At 39.8% G+C, this 21,718-nt stretch overlaps 2 non-coding genes across 2 annotated transcripts; one reads left to right on the top strand and one right to left on the bottom strand.

The window, feature by feature from the left end:
- Nucleotides 1–5,530: 5,530 nt before the first annotated feature.
- LOC112767785 (small nucleolar RNA R71) lies at nt 5,531–5,634 on the bottom strand. The gene has a single exon (XR_003185231.1). It is a non-coding gene; the product is annotated as a small nucleolar RNA R71 (small nucleolar RNA).
- Nucleotides 5,635–12,299: 6,665 nt separating this feature from the next.
- On the top strand, nt 12,300–12,408 carry LOC112763845 (small nucleolar RNA R71). Its single transcript, XR_003182947.1, has one exon. It is a non-coding gene; the product is annotated as a small nucleolar RNA R71 (small nucleolar RNA).
- Nucleotides 12,409–21,718: the final 9,310 nt, after the last annotated feature.

The following is a 21,718-nucleotide window of genomic DNA, read 5'->3' as shown; positions in this document are numbered from 1 at the left end:
AAAGAGACTCCAAAGGCAAGTCAGTTCAACTAAGAAGACTGGACCTCAAGCCTGTAGCTAGAGGATGGTTGGAGTTCATTCAACCTCCATCATTCCCACTAGCAACCGATCTGAAGTTACTGTGGATCGGGCCATCATGATTCATAGCATCATGATTGGAGAGGAAGTAGAAGTTCATGAAGTCATCTCCAATGAATTCTACAAAATAGCCGAAAAACCCTCCACCATGGCAAGGCTAGCTTTTCCTCACCTTATTTGCCATCTATGTTACTAAGTTGGAGTTATCATAGAAGGAGACATCCCATTGAAGAGGATAAGCCCATCACCAAGAGAGAGGATGGAGCAAGCAAGAGATCCTCCACGGATCTCAAGAGATGCATGAGGAAGCTCATCATCAAGAAATCCCTGAGATGCCTCAAGGAATGCACTTTCCTCCCAACAACTATTGGGAACAACTCAACACTTCCATAGAAGATTTGAGCCACAATGTGGAACAATTAAGGGTGGAACATTATGAGCACTCTATCATTCTCCATGAAATAAGAGAAGATCAAAGAGCAATGAGGGAGGAGCAACAAAGGCAAGGAAGGGACATAGAAGAGCTTAAGGACATTGTTGGTCCTTCAAGAAGAAGACGCCACTAAGGTGGATTCATTCCTTGTTCTTATTTCTTCTGCTTTTCGGTTTTTATGTTGTGTTTATCTATGTTTTGTGTTTCTACTTCATGATCATTAGTAGTTAGTAACTATGTCTTAAAGCTATGAATAAATTCCATTAATCCTTCACCTCTCTTAAATGAAAATGTTTTAATTCAAAGAACAAGAAGTACATGAATTTCGAATTTATCCTTGAATTTAGTTTAATTATATTGATGTGGTGACAATACTTTTTGTTTTCTGAATGAATGTTTGAACAGTGCATATTTTTGATCTTGTTGTTTATGAATGTTAAAACTGTTGACTCTTGAAAGAATGATGAACAAAGAGAAAAGTTATTAATGATCTGAAAAATCATGAAATTGATTCTTGAAGCAAGAAAAAGCAGTGAATAGCAAAAGCTTGCGGAAAAAAATAATAGAAAAGAAAAAGAAAAAGCAAGCAGAAAAGCCAATAGCCCTTAAAACCAAAGGCAAGGGTAAAAAGGATCCAAGGCTTTGAGCATCAATGGATAGGAGGGCCCAAGGAAATAAAATTCAGGCCTAAGCGGCTAAATCAAGCTGTCCCTAACCATGTGCTTGTGTCATGAAGGTCTAAGTGAAAAGCTTGAGACTGAGTGGTTAAAGTCGTGATCCAAAGCAAAAAAGAGTGTGCTTAAGAGCTCTGGACACCTCTAACTGGGGACTCTAGCAACGCTGAGTCACAATCTGAAAAGGTTCACCCAGTTATGTGTCTGTGGCATTTATGTATCTGGTGGTAATACTGGAAAACAAAATGCTTAGGGCCACGGCCAAGACTCATAAGTAGCTGTGTTCAAGAATCAACATACTTAACTAGGAAAGTTAATAACACTATCCGAAATTCTAAGTTCCTAGAGAAGCCAATCATTCTAAACTTCAAAGGAAAAAGTGAGATGCCAAAACTGTTCAGAAGGAAAAAGCTACAAGTCCCGCTCATCTAATTATAATTAATATTCATTCATATTTTGGAATTTATAGTATATTCTCTTCTTTTTATCCTAATTGGCTTTCAGTTGCTTGGGGACAAGCAACAATTTAAGTTTGGTGTTGTGATGAGCGGATAATTTATACGCTTTTTGGCATTGTTTTTAGGTAGTTTTTAGTAAGTTCAAGCTACTTTTAGGGATGTTTTCATTAGTTTTTATGTTAAATTCACATTTCTGGACTTTACTATGAGTTTGTGTGTTTTTCTGTGATTTCAGGTAATTTCTGGCTGAAATTGAGGGACTTGAGCAAAACTCTGAAAAAGGCTGACAAAAGGACTGCTGATGCTGTTGGAATCTGACCTCCCTGCACTCAAAATAGATTTTCTGGAGCTACAGAACTCAAATGGCGCGCTCTCAACGGTGTTGGAAAGTAGACATCCAGAGATTTCCAGAAATATATAATAGTCCATACTTTATTCGGGAATTGACGATGTAAAGTGGCGCTCAACGCCAAGTACATGCTGCTGTCTGGAGTTAAACGCCAGAAACACGTCACAACCCGGAGTTGAACGCCAGAAATACGCTATAACTCGGCGTTCAACTCCAAGAAATGCCTCAGCTCGTGGATAGATCAAGCTCAGCCCAAGCATACACCAAGTAGGCCCCGGAAGTAGATTTATGCATCAATTACTTACTTCTGTAAACCCTAGTAGCTAGTCTAGTATATATAGGACATTTAACTATTGTATTAGACATCTTTTGGCCATTCGGTCTTTTGATCATTCAGGGGGCTGGCCTATCGGCCATGCTGAACCTTTCACTTATGTATTTTCAACGGTGGAGTTTTTACACACCATAGATTAAGGGTGTGGAGCTCTGCTATACCTCAAGTTTCAATACAATTACTATTATTTTCTACTCAAGTCTCTTTTATTCTTATTCCAAGATATATGTTGCACTTCAACTTGATGAATGTGATGATCCGTGACACTCATCATCATTCTCACCTATGAACGCACGTGACTGACAACCACTTCCACTCTACCTTAGGCCGGGTGCATATCTCTTAGATTCCCCAACAAAATCTTCGTGGTATAAGCTAGATAGATGGCAGCATTCATGGGAATCCGGAAGTCTAACCTTGTCTGTGGTATTCCGAGTATGATTCCGGGAATCTGGAAAGTCTAACCTTGTCTGTGGTATTCTGAGTAAGATTCCGGTATCGACTGACTGTGACGAGCTTCAAACTTCTGAAGGCTGGGGGTTAGTGACAGACGCAAAAGAATCAAGGGATTCTATTCCAACCTGATTGAGAACGGACAGATGATTAGCCGTGCTGTGACAGAGCATAGGACCATTTTCACTGAGAGGATGGGATGTAGCCATTGACAACGGTGATGCCCTACATACAGCTTGCCATGGAAAGGAGTAAGAAGGATTGAATGAATATAATAAGAAAGTAGAAATTCGAGAGGAGCACAGCATCTCCATACGCCTATCTGAAATTCCCACCATTAATTTACATAAGTATTTCTATCTTAGTTTATTTATCTTTATTTTCTATTTATTCCATTAATCAAATTTAAACCAATAATCCAATTATACTTGAATCCGCCTGACTGAGATTTACAAGGTGACCATAGCTTGCTTCATACCAACAATCTCTGTGGGATCGACCCTTACTCACGTAAGGTATTACTTGGACGACCCAGTACACTTGCTGGTTAAGATGAACGGAGTTGTGTCCACACATAATCAATAGCCATTAAATAAATCTCATGCAAATACAAAGAAGGTCACAATTTTGTTTACCAAGTTTTTGCGCCGTTGCCGGGGATTGTTCGAGTATGGACAACTGACGGTTCATCTTGTTGCTCAGATTAGGTAATTTTCTTTTCAAAATTTTTTCAAAAAAAAATCTTTTTCAAAATTTTCTTTTCTTTTCCGTTTTTCCAAAAATATTTTCGAAAAAATTTAATAATAATTCAAATAAAATCATAAAATCATAAAAATCAAAAATATTTTATGTTTCTTGTTTGAGTCTTGAGTCAATTTTAAGTTTGGTGTCAATTGCATGCTTTAAAAATTTTTCTTGCATTTTTCGAAAATTCCATGCATTCATGGTGTTCTTCATGATCTTCAAGTTGTTCTTGATAAGTCTTCTTGTTTGATCTTGATGTTTTCTTGTTTTGTGTTGTTTGTTGTTTTTCATATGCATTTTTTGTTTGTTAGAGTCCATGCATTAAAGATTTCTAAGTTTGGTGTCTTGCATGTTTTCTTTGCATAAAAAATTTTTCAAAAATATGTTCTTGATGTTCATCATGATCTTCAAAGTGTTCTTGGTGTTCATCTTGACATTCATAGTGTTCTTGCATGCATCTTGTGTTTTGATCCAAAATTTTTATGTTTTGGGTCATGTTTGTGTTTTTCTCTCTCATAATTAAAAATTCAAAAATAAAAAATATATCTTTTCCTTTTTTCTCTCCAAATTTTCGAAATTTTGGGTTGACTTGGTCAAAAATTTTTAAAAAAATTAGTTGTTTCTTACAAGTCAAGTCAAATTTTCAATTTTAAAAATCTTATCTTTTCAAAATCTTTTCCAAAAATCATATCTTTTTCTTTTTTTTCTATTTTTCGAAAATTTCAAAAAAATCTTTTTCAAAATCTTTTTCTTATCTTTATATCAAATTTTCGAAAATTAGCTAACAATTAATGTGATTGATTCAAAAATTTGAAGTTTGTTACTTTCTTGTTAAGAAAGGTTCAATCTTTAAATTCTAAAATCATATCTTGTAGTTATTTGTTAGTTAAGTAATTTTAAAATTTAAATCTTCTTCAAACATATCTTTTTATCACACCTTTTTTTATCTTTTATCATATCTTTTTCAAAAATTTTATCTTTTTCAAAATTTGATTTCAAAATATCTTATCTAACTTCTTATCTTCTTATCTTTTCAAATTTGATTTTAATATCTTTTTCAACTAATTAATTAACTTTTTGTTTGTTTCTTATCTTATTCAAAACCACCTAACTAATTTTCCCTCTCTAATTTTCGAAAACATCTCATCCTTTTTCAAAAATTCTTTCTAATTAACTAATTGTTTAAATTTTAATTTTAATCTTATCTTATCTTTAATTTTCGAAAATCATTAACCTCATTTTCAAAATTATTTTCGAAATTCTCCCTCTCTTTTCTTATTCTATTTAATTATTTATTTACTAACACTTCTCTTCACCGCTCCTCATCTAAAAATCCGAACCCAATCTATCCCTTGTGTTTGGATTCTTCACTTTTCTTTCTTCTCCCCTTTCTTTTCTACTAACATAAAGGAATCTCTATACTGTGACATAGAGGATTCCTCTTTCTTTTCTTGTTTTCTTCTCTTTCATATGAGCAGGAACAAGGAAAAAGACACTCTTGTTGAAGCAGATCCAGAACCTGAAAGGACTTTGAAGAGGAAACTAAGAGAAGCTAAATTACAACAATCCAGAAGTAACCTTTCAGAAAATTTCGAACAAGAGAAGGAGATGGCAGCCGAACCCAATAATGATAATGCAAGAAGGATGCTTGGTGACTTCACCAAGCCCACGTCCAAATTTGATGGAAGAAGCATCTCCATTCCTGCCATTGGAGCCAATAATTTTGAGCTTAAGCCTCAATTAGTTGCCTTAATGCAACAAAACTGCAAGTTCTATGGACTTCCATCTGAAGATCCTTATCAGTTTTTAACTGAGTTCTTACAGATTTGTGAGACTGTAAAGACGAATGGAGTAGATCCTGAAGTCTACAGACTCATGCTTTTCCCTTTTGCAGTAAGAGACAGAGCTAGAATATGGTTGGATTCACAACCTAAGGATAGCCTGGACTCATGGGATAAGCTGGTCACGGCTTTCTTGGATAAATTCTTTCCTCCTCAAAAGCTGAGCAAGCTTAGAGTGGATGTTCAGACCTTCAAACAAAAAGATGGTGAATCCCTCTATGAAGCTTGGGAAAGATACAAGCAGTTGACCAAAAGGTGTCCATCTGACATGTTTTCAGAATGAACCATATTAGATATATTCTATTATGGTCTATCTGAATTTTCAAAAATGTCATTGGACCATTCTGCAGGTGGATCCAGTCACCTAAAGAAAACACCTGCAGAAGCTCAAGAACTCATTGACATGGTTGCATATAACCAATTCATGTACACTTCTGAGAGGAATTCCGTGAATAATGGGACACCTCAGAGGAAGGGAGTTCTTGAAATTGATGCTCTGAATGCCATATTGGCTCAGAACAAAGTGTTGACTCAGCAAGTCAACATGATCTCTCAGAGTCTGAATGGATGGCAAATGCATCCAACAGTACTAAAGAGGCAGCTTCTGAAGAAGCTTATGATCCTGAGAACCCTGCAATAGCAGAGGTAAATTACATGGGTGAACCTTATGGAAACACCTATAATTCATCATGGAGAAATCATCCAAATTTCTCATGGAAGGATCAACAAAAGCCTCAACAAGGCTTTAATAATGGTGGACACAATAGGCTGAGCAATAGCAAGCCTTTCCATCATCTTCTCAGCAACAGACAGAGAATTCTGAACAAAACACTTCTAATTTAGCCAATTTAGTCTCTGATCTGTCAAATGCCACTTTCAGTTTCATGAGTGAAACAAGATCCTCCATCAGAAATCTGGAGGCACAAGTGGGCCAGCTGAGTAAGAAAGTCATTGAAAATCCTCCCAGTATTCTCCCAAGCAATACAGAAGAGAATCCAAAAGGAGAGTGCAAGGCCATTGATTTAATCAATATGGTCGAATGCACAAGGGAGGAGGAGGACGAAAATCCTAGTGAGGAGGACCTCCTGGACGTCTCTCAAGCAAGAGAGAGTTTCCTATTAAGGATCCAAAGGAATCTGAGGCTCAATAGAGACCATAGAGATTCCATTAAATCTCCTTCTGCCATTCATGAGCTCTGAAGACTATTCTTCTCTGAAGAGGATGAAGATGTGACTGGAGAGCAAGTTGCTCAATATTTAGGAGCTATCATGAAGCTGAATGCCAAGTCGTTTAGTAATGAGACTTGGGAAAGTGAACCTCCCTTGCTCATTAGTGAACTAGACACCTGGATTCAGCAAATTTTACCTCAAAAGAAACAAGATCCTGGCAAGTTCTTAATACCTTGTACCATAGGCACCATGACCTTTGAAAAAGCTCTATGTGATTTGGGGTCAGGGATAAATCTTATGCCACTCTCTGTAATGGAGAAGCTGGGGATCATTGAGGTACAACATGCCTTGTTCTCATTACAATTGGCAGACAAGTCATTGAGACAAGCTTATGGAATAGTAGAGGACGTGTTAGTAAAGGTTGAAGGCCTTTACATCCCTGCTGATTTCATAATCTTAGACACTAGGAAAGAAGAGGATGAATGCATCATCCTTGGAAGACCTTTCCTAGCCACAGCAGGAGCTGTGATAGATGTCAACAGAGGTGAATTAGTCCTTCAATTGAATGGGGACTACCTTGTGTTTAAGGCACATGGCCATCCCTCTGTGATAAAGGAGAGTAAGCATGAAGAGCTTCTCTCAGTTCAGAATCAAGAAGAGCCCCCACAGTCAAACTCTAAGTTTGGTGTTGGGAGGCCACAACCAAACTCTAAGTTTGGTGTTAGGACTATACAACACTGACCTGATCACCTTTGTGGCTCCATGAGAGCACAATGTCAAGCTATTGACATTAAAGAAGCGCTTGTTGGGAGGCAACCCAATTTATTTATCTACTTTTTATTTTATTTTATTTTATTGTTATTTTGTGTTTTATTAGGTACATGATCATGAGGAGTCACGAAAAAATCATAAAAATTAAAAACAGAATCAAAAACAGCAGAAAAAAATTTGCACCCTGGAGGAAGGACAGACTGGCGTTCAACGCCAGTAAGGAGCATCTGGCTGGCGTTCAACGCCAGAACAGAGCATGAATTTGGTGCTGAATGCCAGAAACAAGCAACATTCTGGCGTTTGAACGCCAGGAATGTGCCTTGAGAAAAGCTGGCGCTGAACGCCAGTAACAAGCATGAAACTGGCGTTCAACGCCAGAAACATGCTACACATGGGCGTTGAACGCCCAGAACATGCTTCACATGGGCGTTGAACGCCCAGAACGTGCATCACCTCGGATTTTGAATGCCAGAATGGTATGCAAAGGCATTTTACATGCCTATTTGGTGCAGGAATGTAATTCCTTGACACCGCAGGATCTGTGGACCCCACAGGATCATCTCAGGATCTGTGGACCCCACAGGATCCCCACCTAACATATTCCCACCTTACCTCCTAATCCTATTTCACTCTTCCCCATGTCACACTTCCCATCAACTTCAATCTCTCTTTCCAATTACCCCCTTCACCACTCACATCCATCCACTCTTCCCCAAAAACCCCACCTACCTTCAAAATTCAAAAACAATTTCCCACCCAAACCCACCCTAATGGCCGAACCTACCCTCTCCCATTTTTCTATATATACCCTTCCATTCTACTTCATTTTCACACAACACAAACCCCCTCTTCTATACCTTGGCCGAAACCTACACTGTCCCTTCTCCTCCATATTTTCTTCTTCTTCTTCTTCTCTTCTTTCTTCTATTGCTTGAGGGCAAGCAATATTTTAAGTTTGGTGTGGTCAAAGCATAATCTTTCTTGTTTTCCATTACCATCAATGGCACCTAAGGCCGGAGAATCCTCTAGAAAAGGAAAAGGGAAGACAAAAGCTTCCACCTCCGAGTCATGGGAGATGGAAAGATTCATCTCCAAAAGCCATCAAGACCACTTCTATGATGTTGTGGCAAAGAAGAAGGTGATCCCTGAGGTCCCTTTCAAGCTCAAGAAAAATGAGTATCCGGAGATCTGACATGAGATCCGAAGAAGAGGTTGGGAAGTCCTAACCAACCCCATGCAACAAGTCGGAATCTTAATGGTTCAAGAGTTCTATGCCAATGCATGGATCACTAGGAACCATGATCAAAGTATGAACCCGAATCCAAAGAATTATCTCACAATGGTTCGGGGGAAATACTTAGATTTTAGTCCGGAGAATGTGAGGTTGGCGTTCCACTTGCCCATGATGCAAGGAGATGTACGCCCTTACACTAGAAGGGTCAACTTTAATCAAAGGTTGGACCAAGTCCTAATGGACATATGTGTGGAAGGAGCTCAATGGAAAAGAGACTCCAAAGGCAAGCCAGTTCAACTAAGAAGACTGGACCTCAAGCCTGTAGCTAGAGGATGGTTGGAGTTCATTCAACGCTCCATCATTCCCACTAGCAACCGATCTGAAGTTACTGTGGATCGGGCCATCATGATTCATAGCATCATGATTGGAGAGGAAGTAGAAGTTCATGAAGTCATCTCCAATGAATTCTACAAAATAGCCGAAAAACCCTCCACCATGGCAAGGCTAGCTTTTCCTCACCTTATTTGCCATCTATGTTACTCAGTTGGAGTTATCATAGAAGGAGACATCCCCATTGAAGAGGATAAGCCCATCACCAAGAAGAGGATGGAGCAAGCAAGAGAGATCCTCCACGGATCTCAAGAGATGCATGAGGAAGCTCATCATCAAGAAATCCCTGAGATGCCTCAAGGAATGCACTTTCCTCCCAACAACTATTGGGAACAACTCAACACTTCCTTAGAAGATTTGAGCCACAATGTGAAACAATTAAGGGTGGAACATCATGAGCACTCCATCATTCTCCATGAAATAAGAGAAGATCAAAGAGCAATGAGGGAGGAGCAACAAAGGCAAGGAAGGGACATAGAAGAGCTTAAGGACATTGTTGGTCCTTCAAGAAGAAGACGCCACTAAGGTGGATTCATTCCTTGTTCTTATTTCTTTCTGCTTTTCGGTTTTTATGTTGTGTTTATCTATGTTTTGTGTTTCTACTTCATGATCATTAGTAGTTAGTAACTATGTCTTAAAGCTATGAATAAATTCCATTAATCCTTCACCTCTCTTAAATGAAAATGTTTTAATTCAAAAGAACAAGAAGTACATGAATTTCGAATTTATCCTTGAATTTAGTTTAATTATATTGATGTGGTGACAATACTTTTTGTTTTCTGAATGAATGTTTGAACAGTGCATATTTTTGATCTTGTTGTTTATGAATGTTAAAACTGTTGACTCTTGAAAGAATGATGAACAAAGAGAAATGTTATTGATGATCTGAAAAATCATGAAATTGATTCTTGAAGCAAGAAAAAGCAGTGAATAGCAAAAGCTTGCGGAAAAAAATAATAGAAAAGAAAAAGAAAAAGCAAGCAGAAAAAGCCAATAGCCCTTAAAACCAAAAGGCAAGGGTAAAAAGGATCCAAGGCTTTGAGCATCAATGGATAGGAGGGCCCAAGGAAATAAAATCCAGGCCTAAGCGGCTAAATCAAGCTGTCCCTAACCATGTGCTTGTGTCATGAAGGTCTAAGTGAAAAGCTTGAGACTGAGTGGTTAAAGTCGTGATCCAAAGCAAAAAGAGTGTGCTTAAGAGCTATGGACACCTCTAACTGGGGACTCTAGCAACGCTGAGTCACAATCTGAAAAGGTTCACCTAGTTATGTGTCTATAGCATTTATGTATCTGGTGGTAATACTGGAAAACAAAATGCTTAGGGCCACGACCAAGACTCATAAGTAGCTGTGTTCAAGAATCAACATACTTAACTAGGAAAGTTAATAACACTATCCGAAATTCTAAGTTCCTAGAGAAGCCAATCATTTTAAACTTCAAAGGAAAAAGTGAGATGCCAAAACTGTTCAGAAGCAAAAAGCTACAAGTCCCGCTCATCTAATTATAATTAATATTCATTGATATTTTGGAATTTATAGTATATTCTCTTCTTTTTATCCTAATTGGATTTCAGTTGCTTGGGGACAAGCAACAATTTAAGTTTGGTGTTGTGATGAGCGGATAATTTATACGCTTTTTGGCATTGTTTTTAGGTAGTTTTTAGTAAGTTCAAGCTACTTTTAGGGATGTTTTCATTAGTTTTTATGTTAAATTCACATTTCTGGACTTTACTATGAGTTTGTGTGTTTTTCTGTGATTTCAGGTAATTTCTGGCTGAAATTGAGGGACTTGAGCAAAACTCTGAAAAAGGCTGACAAAAGGACTGCTGATGCTGTTGGAATCTGACCTCCCTGCACTCAAAATAGATTTTCTGGAGCTACAGAACTCAAAATGGCGCACTCTCAACGGTGTTGGAAAGTAGACATCCAGAGATTTCCAGAAATATATAATAGTCCATACTTTATTCGGGAATTGACGATGTAAAGTGGCGCTCAACGCCAAGTACATGCTGCTGTCTGGAGTTAAACGCCAGAAACACGTCACAACCCGGAGTTGAACGCCAAAAATACGCTATAACTCGGCGTTCAACTCCAAGAAATGCCTCAGCTCGTGGATAGATCAAGCTCAGCCCAAGCATACACCAAGTAGGCCCCGGAAGTGGATTTATGCATCAATTACTTACTTCTGTAAACCCTAGTAGCTAGTCTAGTATATATAGGACATTTAACTATTGTATTAGACATCTTTTGGCCATTCGGTCTTTTGATCATTCAGGGGGCTGGCCTATCGGCCATGCCTGAACCTTTCACTTATGTATTTTCAACGGTGGAGTTTTTACACACCATAGATTAAGGGTGTGGAGCTCTGCTATACCTCAAGTTTCAATACAATTACTATTATTTTCTACTCAAGTCTCTTTTATTCTTATTCCAAGATATATGTTGCACTTCAACTTGATGAATGTGATGATCCGTGACACTCATCATCATTCTCACCTATGAACACACGTGACTGACAACCACTTCCGCTCTACCTTAGGCCGGGCGCATATCTCTTAGATTCCCCAACAAAATCTTCGTGGTATAAGCTAGATAGATGGCAGCATTCATGGGAATCCGGAAAGTCTAACCTTGTCTGTGGTATTCCGAGTATGATTCCGGGAATCTGGAAAGTCTAACCTTGTCTGTGGTATTCTGAGTAAGATTCCGGTATTGACTGACTGTGACGAGCTTCAAACTTCTGAAGGCTGGGGGTTAGTGACAGACGCAAAAGAATCAAGGGATTCTATTCCAACCTGATTGAGAACCGACAGATGATTAGCCGTGCTGTGACAGAGCATAGGACCATTTTCACTGAGAGGATGGGATGTAGCCATTGACAACGGTGATGCCCTACATACAGCTTGCCATGGAAAGGAGTAAGAAGGATTGAATGAATATAATAAGAAAGTAGAAATTCGAGAGGAGCACAGCATCTCCATACGCCTATCTGAAATTCCCACCATTAATTTACATAAGTATTTCTATCTTAGTTTATTTATCTTTATTTTCTATTTATTCCATTAATCAAATTTAAACCAATAATCCAATTATACTTGAATCCGCCTGACTGAGATTTACAAGGTGACCATAGCTTGCTTCATACCAACAATCTCTGTGGGATCGACCCTTACTCACGTAAGGTATTACTTGGACGACCCAGTACACTTGCTGGTTAAGATGAATGGAGTTGTTTTCACACATAATCAATAGCCATTAAATAAATCTCATGCAAATACAAAGAGGGTCACAATTTCATCCACCAGCTGTCTAATGACATTTTGGACAGTTCAGACAGACCATCATAGAAGATACCTATGATGCTCCATTCAGAAAGCATGTCTGAAGGACACTTTCTGATCAATTGTTTGTATCTTTCCCAAGCTTCATAGAGGGATTCACCTTCCTTCTGTCTGAAGGTTTGGACTTCCACTCTAACCTTACTCAATTTTTGAGGTGGAAAGAACTTTGCAAGAAGGCATTGACTAGCTTTTCCCATGAGTTCAGGCTTTCTTTAGGTTGTGAGTCCAACCATATCCTAGCTCTATCTCTTACAGCAAAAGGGAATAGCATAAGTCTGTAGACCTCAGGGTCAACCCCATTGGTCTTGACGGTGTCATAGATTTGCAAGAATTCAGCTAAAAACTGATGAGGATCTTCCAATGGAAGTCCATGGAACTTGCAATTCTGTTGCATTAGATAAACTAATTGAGGCTTAAGCTCAAAGTTGTTTGCTCCAATGGCAGGGATAGAGATGCTTCTCCTATAGAAGTCGGAAGTAAGTGCAGTAAAGTCACCCAGCACCTTCCTTGCATTGTTTGCATTGTTGTTATTTTCGGCTGCCATGCCTTCTTCTTTGAAGATTTATGTTAGGTCCTCTACAGAGAATTGTGCTTTAGCTTCTCTTAGCTTTCGCTTCAAGGTCCTTTCAGGTTCAGGGTCAGCTTCAACAAGAATGCCTTTGTCTTTGCTCCTGCTCATATGAAAGAGAAGAACACAAGAAAATATGGAATCCTCTATGTCATAGTATAGAGATTCCTTGAGGTGTCAGAGGAAAAGAAGAATAGAAGGAGGAGGTAGAAGAATTTGAACTTATCAAGAAGGATAGAGTTCGAATTGTGCATTGAGGAGAAGTGTTAGTCCATAAATAGAAGGATGTGAAAAGAGGGGAAGAAATTTTAAAAAATTAAAGTGAATTAATTAAAAGAAATTTTTGAAAAAAATTGTAATTGATTTTCGAAAACTAAGATTGAGAAAGAAATAAAGTGAAATTTGAAAAAGATTTTGAAATTAGAAATAAAAAAGATATGATTGAAAACTATTTTGAAAAAGATGTGATTAAGAAGATATGATTAAAAAGTTATGGTTTTAAAAAGATATGATTGAAAAGATATGATTGAAAAACAATTTAAAAAGATTTGATTTGATTTTTTTTTAAATCAATGACTTGGCTAACAAGAAAATATATGATTCAAACATTAAACCTTTCTCAACAGAAAAGGCAACATACTTGAAATGTTGAATCAAATCATTAATTGTTAGCAAGTATTTTTGAAAATGGAAAGAAATTGATTTTGAAAATATATGATTGAAAAGATATGATTTGAAAAAGATTTGATTTTGAAAACAAAATCTTCCCTCTTGTGACATCCTGGCGTTAAACGCCCAGAATGGTATCCATTCTGGCGTTTAACGCCCAAAATGCTACCCTTTTGGGCGTTAAACGCCAGTTTTCCTTCTTCACTGGGCGTTTTGAACGCCCAGCTTTTTCTGTGTGATTCCTCTGCTGTATGTTCTGAATCTTCAATTCTCTATATTATTGACTAGAAAAGACACAAATTAAATTTTTTTTGTATTTTTAATAATGAGGAATAATCAAAATGAAACTAAGATCAAATAAACAATGCATGCAAGACACCAAACTTAGAAGTTTGTATACTACTGACACTAACAAGTTGAGAATGCATATGAGAAACAACAAAACACTCAAGACAAGAGAATTTAAAGATCAGAGCAATGAAATCATCAAGAACAACTTGAAGATCAATGAAGACACATGAATGAATTCGAAAAATGCAAGAAGAATAGAAACATGCAATTGACACCAAACTTAAAATGAGACACTAGACTCAAACAAGAAACATAAAATATTTTTGGTTTTTTATGATTTTGTAATTTTTTTGGATTTTTCGAAAATTATATGGAGAAAGAAAATAAAGAGATTCAAAATTTTTAATAAGAATTCCAGGAATCATGCAATGTTAGTCTAAAGCGTTAGTCTAAAGAAATTAGACATGGCTAGCTAAGCTTCAGCAGGACATTACATTCAAGAGCTAAATTGATGAAAATCAATCAGCTTTGGTGATGATAAGAACATCACCTTGAAAATCTAGAATTCATTCTTAAAAATTCTGAAGAAAAATACCTAATCTAAGCAACAAGATGAACCATCAGTTGTCCAAACTCAAACAATCTCCGGCAACGGCGCCAAAAACTTGGTGCACGAAATTGTGATCATCAATGGCACCATCAACATGGTACGCTCAATTGCAATCTCAATTCTTTATCACAACTTCGCACAACTAACCAGCAAGTGCACTGGGTCGTCCAAGTAATAAACCTTACGCGAGTAATGGTCGATCCCACGGAGATTGCTGGTATGAAGCAAGCTATGGTCATCTTGTAAATCTCAGTTAGGCAGATTCAAATGGTTATAGATGATTTATGAATAAAGCATAAAATAAAGATAGAGATACTTATGTAATTCGTTGGTGAGAATTTCAGATAAGCGTATGGAGATGCTTTGTCCCTTCCGTCTCTCTGCTTTCCTACTGTCTTCATCCAATCCTTCTTTCTCCTTTCCATGGCAAGCTGTATGTTGGGCATCACCGTTGTCAATGGCTACAGTCCCATCCTCTCAGTGAAAATGTTCAACGCGCTCTGTCACAGCACGGCTAATCATCTGTCGGTTCTCAATCAGGTTGGAATAGAATCCAGTGATTCTTTTGCGTCTATCACTAACGCCCAGCCTTCAGGAGTTTGAAGCTCGTCATAGTCATTCAATCCTCGAATCCTACTCAGAATACCACAGACAAGGTTTAGACCTTCCGGATTCTCTTGAATGCCGCCATCAATTCTAGCTTATACCACGAAGATTCCGATTAAGAAATATAAGAGATAAACATTCAAGCCTTGTTTTCTTGTAGAACGGAAGTGGTTGTCAGGCACGCGTTCATAAGTGAGAATGATGATGAGTGTCACATAATCATCACATTCATCATGTTCTTGGGTGCGAATGAATATCTTAGAATAAGAATAAGCTAAATTGAATAGAAGAATAATAGTAATTGCATTAATACTCGAGGTACAGCAGAGCTCTACACCTTAATCTATGGTGTGTAGAAACTCCACCGTTGAAAATACATAAGAACAAGGTCTAGGCATGGCCGAGAGGCCAGCCTCCCAAAGAGGGTTCAATCATAAAAACATGATCAAAAGATGTCAAATACAATAGCAAAAGGTCCTATTTGTAGAGAGCTAGTAGCTTAGGGTTTACAAAGATGAATAAATGACATAAAAATCCACTTCCGGGCCCACTTGGTGTGTGCTTGGGCTGAGCATTGAAGCTTTCATGTGTAGAGACTTTTCTTGGAGTTAAACGCCAGCTTTTGTGCCAGTTTGGGCGTTAAACTCCCATTCTTGTGCCAGTTCCGGCGTTAAACGCCAGAATTCTTGAGCTGACTTGAAACGCCTATTTGGGCCATCAAATCTCGAGCAAAGTATGAACTATTATACATTGCTGGAAAGCCCAGGATGTCTACTTTTCAACGCAATTGAGAGCGCATCAATTGGGTTTCTATAGCTCCAGAAAATCCACTTCGGGTGCAGGGAGGTTAGAATCCAACAGTATCTGCAGTCCTTTTCAGCCTCTAAATCAGATTTTTGCTCAGGTCCCTCAATTTCAACCAGAAAATACCTGAAATCATAGAAAAACACACAAACTCATAGTAAAGTCCAGAAAAGTGAATTTTAAATAAAAACTAATAAAATATAATAAAACTAACTAAAACATACTAAAAACAATGCCAAAAAGCGTATAAATTATCCGCTCATCAACCGACTTCGTTAGGTCGATCTCTTCTAAGTTGTTTTTGTAATCCTCTTTCTTGGACCTTTGTTAGGTCTCTTTCAGGGATTACTTTACAACTTGTCTTGTAGGAGACCGACTTCATTAGGTCGATCTCTTCTAAGTTATAGCAATTCCTCTTTAATAGGGTTGGCTAGACCTCTTTCCGGGGATTTGCTGATAACTTCGGTTGACTTGGTCCGACTTTTTAATGTCGGCCAGTCTCTTTAAGTTATTACATAGCAATCCTAAGACCTCGTCAGGTTCTTTTTGGGATCCCTTTCGATAACTTCTTGCATTATTCTGTGTTCATCTTTGCCGATTTGTAGATGGTGGTTTCTGTCCCGGTTTAATCGACCTTTAGGTGAATCGCGTTTTCACCTTTGTCGGTCGATCATTGCTGTCGAGATCGTATAGTGAATCTGTTCTTCACTTTCTGTTCGATCCGTTGCTTTATAATCGGACGATAAATGCTTCAGATTAATGCGTCTTGGGAATTTGTAGAATATCTGAAATGTATTTTATTTAAAGAAAGTGAAAATATATACAGGCGGGAGTTTTTCATACCCTTAAGTCGGATTAAATCTCAATCTTGATGCCTCATTAAAAAACCTTTTCAGGAAAAAGAGTGCATCTTGTGATGAGACCTTTTCTCTTTCCTAACTATAGTACCTTCTTAGGTTACAGTCGTGCCATGATCTGGGGAGTTCTCATCCCTCGAGTTCGGACAGTCTGTAGTAGCCCTTCCCAAGTACTTCTGTGACTCGGTAGGGTCCTTTTCAGTTGGCTGCCAGCTTTCCTTCTCCGGGTCGAATTTTTCCAATATCATTTCGGATTAAGATGAGATCATTCTCAGTAAAACCACTTGGCACTACCTTTTGATTATACCTGGAAGCCATTCGCCGCTTTAGTGCTTCTTCTCTGATCCGAGCTCTTTCTTGGATTTCCGGAAGTAGGTCGAGCTCTTTTCTTTGAAGTTGAGAGTTGGTTTGTTCATTGTAGTGGACTACTCGGGGAGACCCTTCCTCTACTTCTATTGGAATCATTGCCTCCACTCCGTATGCTAATCAAAATGGTGATTCATTCGTAGTAGAATGGGGGGGTTGTTCGATACGCCCATAGGACTTGTGGAAGTTCCTTGGCCCAAGCTCCCTTTGCTTCTTGCAGTCTCCGTTTCAGCCCGGCCAATATGACTTTGTTGGCCGCTTCGGCTTGTCCATTGGCTTGGGGATATTCAACGGAGGTGAACTGGTGTTTTATATTCAAGTCGGCCACTAGTTTTCTAAAGCCTGCATCTGTGAATTGGGTGCCATTATTTGTGGTGATGGAGTATGGGACCCCGAACCTTGTAATGATGTTCCTATATAGGAATTTCCGACTTATTTGAGCAGTGGCATTGGCTAGGGGTTCTGCCTCGATCCATTTTGTGAAATAGTCTACCCCCACTATGAGGAACTTGACTTGTCCCGATCCCTGGGGAAAGGGTCCGAGAAGATCGAGTCCCCACTTTGCAAATGGCCAGGGTGAGGTCACGCTGATGAGCTTTTCCGGCGGGGCAATGTGAAAGTGGCATGCTTCTGGCATGGTGGACATGTCTTTACAAATTCGGTAGCTTCCTTCCGTAGAGTGGGCCAATAGAATCCCGCCCGGAGTACCTTTTTGGTGAGAGCTTGCGCTCCGAGATGATTGCCACAAATGCCGCTGTGTACTTCCTCCAAGACTTCCTTTGTATTGGAGGTCGGTACGCATTTTAACAATGGTGCTGAGATCCCTCTTTTGTATATGGTGTTGTTTATGATAGTGTAGTACTGTGCCTCCCTTTTTAACCTCTTTTCCTCCTTTTCATCTGTAGGGAGCGCTTCTGTTTTGAGGTAGTTAATTATGGGGGTCATCCATCCTTGATCCCGACCTGTTACGGCTAGGACTTTTTCTTCCTCCGATATTGACGGGTTCTGTAGTATTTCCTGGATGAGGCTTCTATTGTTGCCCCATGGTTTGGTGCTGGCTAGTTTTGAGAGTGCGTCAGCTCGGGCGTTTTGCTCGCGGGATATGTGGCAGATCCTATATTCCCCGAGTTGTCCGAGCTGTTCTTTGGTTTTATCCAAATATTTTTTCATAGTAGGATCTTTGGCTTGGTAGCTCCCTGTTATTTGTGAAGTAACGACTTGTGAGTCGCTGTAGATGTTGAGTTTCCGAGCTCCAACTTCTCTAGCCAGCTTCAAGCCAGCTAATAACGCTTCGTATTCCGCTTAGTTGTTTGAGGCCGGGAATCCGAATTTGAGGGAAAGCTCGAGTTGGGTTCCTTGGTTGCTTTTGATTATCATACCTGCACCACTTCCGGCTTTATTCGAGAAACCGTCCACGTATATATTCCACTCTATGGGGATTTCCGGGGCGTCTGTGAATTCTGCGATGAAGTCGGCTAGGTATTGTGATTTGATGGCTGTCCGTGTTTCGTATTGGAGGTCAAACTCGGACAACTCAATTGCCCATTGTAGGATTCTTCCTGCTAGATCTGTTTTCTGCAATATCCCCGTTATGGGCTGGTTGGTCCAAACCTTAATGGTATGCGCTTGGAAGCACGGGCGAAGTCGTCGGGATGTGAGTATGAGAGCGTAGCTAAACTTCTCTATTTTTTGGTAGTTCAGCTCTGACCCCTGCAGTGCTTTACTAATGAAGTAGACGGGTTGTTGCCCGCCCTCGTCTTCTCTAATTAGTGCTGAGGCTATTGCTCAACTTCCTACTGCGAGGTACAATATGAGTTGTTCCCCTTCTCGTGGTCGAGATAGGATAGGTGGCCGTCCCAAGAATTCTTTGAAGTCTTGGAAGGCTTGTTCACATTCTGTTGTCCACTCAAAGTTCTTTCCCTTCCTTAAAGTAGCGTAGAAAGGGAGGGATCTTATCGCTGACCCTGCTAGAAATCTGGAATAGGCTGCCAGTCTCCCATTGAGTTGTTGTATCTCTTTGACGCAGGTTGGGCTCTTCATGTTGAGTATGGCCCGGCATTTATATGGATTTGCCTCGATTCCTCTTTGTGTGAGCATAAAGCCCAAGAACTTACCGGCTTCCACTGCGAAGGTGCATTTAGCCGGGTTAAGTCGCATGCCATGCTTCTGTATGGTGTCGAATACTTGAACCAAGTTGGACAGTAATGTTTCTTCACTTTGTGTCTTTATCAACATGTCATCCACGTAGACCTCCATGATTTTTCTGATGTGATCTGAGAAGACCTTATTCATTAGCCTCTGGTAAGTAGCTCCCGCGTTCTTAAGGCCGAAAGGCATTACGATGTAACAATAGTTTGCTTTGGGTGTTAGAAACGAGGTTTTTTCTTGATCCGGTGGATACATTGGGATCTGGTTGTACCCCGAGTATGCATCCATAAATGAGAGATACTTATATCCCGATGAGGCATCTACTAGAGCGTCGATGCTTGGTAGTGGATAAGGGTCTTTTGGGCAGGCTTTGTTGAGGTCGGTGTAGTCGGTGCACATTCACCACTTCCCATTTGACTTTCTCACCAAGACGACGTTTGCTAGCCATAGTGGGTACTTATCTCTTATAAACCCTGCCTCTAGTAGTGCTTGCACCTGTTCTGCTACAGCCTGAGACCGTTCTGGCCTGAGTTTTCTTCGTCTTTGTTGTACCAGCCAGCATCCCGGATAGACTGCCAACTTGTGGCTCATCAGTTCAGGATCTACGCTTGGCATGTCGGTAGCTTTCCATGTCAAGAGATCAACATTATCTCGTAGGAACTGAATGAGTGATTCCTTTGCGTCTTTTTTCAGGATCGTACCAATATTAGTTGTCTTATCCGAGGTGTCTCCGATCTGAACTTTCTCTACTTCACCTTCGGGCTGTGGACGGAGTTCTTCTCGTCTCTGAACTCCGCCAAGTTCGATTGTGTAGAACTCTCCTCCTTCACCTCTGAGGTTTAGACTTTTGTTATAAAAGCGACGCGCCATCTTTTGATCTGCTTTTATTGTAGCTATCCCTTCTGCAGTTGGGAATTTCATACATAGATGTGGAGTTGAAACTATTGCGCCGAGTTGATTTAACGTCGTCCGACCTATTAAGGCATTGTAGGCTGAGCTTACGTCAACCACGATGTAGTCTATCTTAAGTGTTCTGGACTGGTTCCCCTTTCCAAAGGTTGTATGTAGCGATACGTATCCCAGTGGTTGTACTGGGGTACCCCCAAGTCCGAACAGGCTGTTCAGATATGCTCTTAGCTCTTTTTCTTCTAGGCCGAGCTTGTCGAAGGCAGTTTTGAATAAGATGTCGGCGGAGCTTTCTTGGTCAATTAATGTACGGTGGAGGTTGGCGTTTGCCAGTATGATAGTGATGACCATGGGGTCGTCGTGTCCCGAGATGATTCCAGATGCGTCTTCTTTGCAAACGTGATTGCTGGGATGTCTGGCGCCTCCTTTTTTCCTTCGACATGGTATATTTCTTTGAGGTGTCGCTTGCGAGATGACTTGGAGATTCCTCCTCCCGGAAATTCACCGTGTATCACGTGGACGTGTCTCTCTGGTGTGCGAGGTGATCGTTCAGACCGTCTGATATCTTCATTCCTTCTTCTTTTTCTTGGCTCTTCGTCCCAGTTGGCCAAAAACCGATCTAGTTTTCCTTCTCTTACTAATTTTTCTATGACGTTTTTCAAGTCGAAGCATTCGTTGGTGGAATGTCCTCGAACTCGATGATACTCACAGTATTCATTCCGATTCCCTCCTCCTCTTTTACCTTTGAGTGGCCGAGCTGGGGGTATTTTTTCGTATGGCAGACTTCTTTGTAAACATCTACCAAGGATACCCTGAGAGGGGTGTAGTTATGATATTTTTTTATTTTCTCCCCGGAGCAATCTTCCTCTTTCTTGGATTCTTTATCTTTATCTCGGTAGGCAGAACCAAACCTCGAGGCTTCCCCAAGTCGAGAATTCTCCTCCATGTTGATGTATTTATGTGCCCGTTCTTGTACTTCATCCAGGGATGCAGGGTACTTCTTTGATATAGATTGGCTAAACGGTCCTTCTCGTAGGCCATTTATGAGGCCCATAATGGCAGCTTCTGTTGGTAGACTTTGTATGTCCATGCATGTTTTGTTGAATCTTTCCATGTAGTTACGAAGACTCTCCCGATCTCCTTGCTTGATTCCTAGTATGCTGGGTGCGTGTTTAGCCTTATCTTTTTGTATGGAAAATCTGGCCAGAAACTTTTTGGCCAGGTCGTCGAAGCTTGAGATGGACTTCGGAGGTAGGCTGTCGAACCATCTAATGGCTGTCTTGGTAAGAGTTGTTGGAAAGGCCTTGCAGCAAACTGCATCCGAGGCGTCAGTGAGGTACATTCTACTTCTAAAATTGCTGAGATGATGGTTGGGGTCTGAAGTGCCGTCATACAGAGTCATATCCGGAAGTTTGAAATCTTTTGGGATTTTGGTCTTCATAATTTCCCTGGTGAAAGGATCTTGATCCTTGCGAGAGCTATCATCTGGAGTGGATTTAGTAGCTTTAGTTTTGAGATCGGCTTCGAGTTTTAGAAGTTTATCTTCTAATTCTCGGCGTCGCCTTTATCTCCCGATGCAGATCCTCTTCTTTTTCACGTTGATGTTGGGCTTCTTTCTCAAGTTG

Source organism: Arachis hypogaea, chromosome 2 (assembly GCF_003086295.3).
Source record: "Arachis hypogaea cultivar Tifrunner chromosome 2, arahy.Tifrunner.gnm2.J5K5, whole genome shotgun sequence".
Classification (NCBI taxonomy): Eukaryota; Viridiplantae; Streptophyta; class Magnoliopsida; order Fabales; family Fabaceae; genus Arachis; species Arachis hypogaea.
Note: the sequence above shows the minus strand (reverse complement) of the source record. Positions and strands in the feature narration are given on the sequence as shown.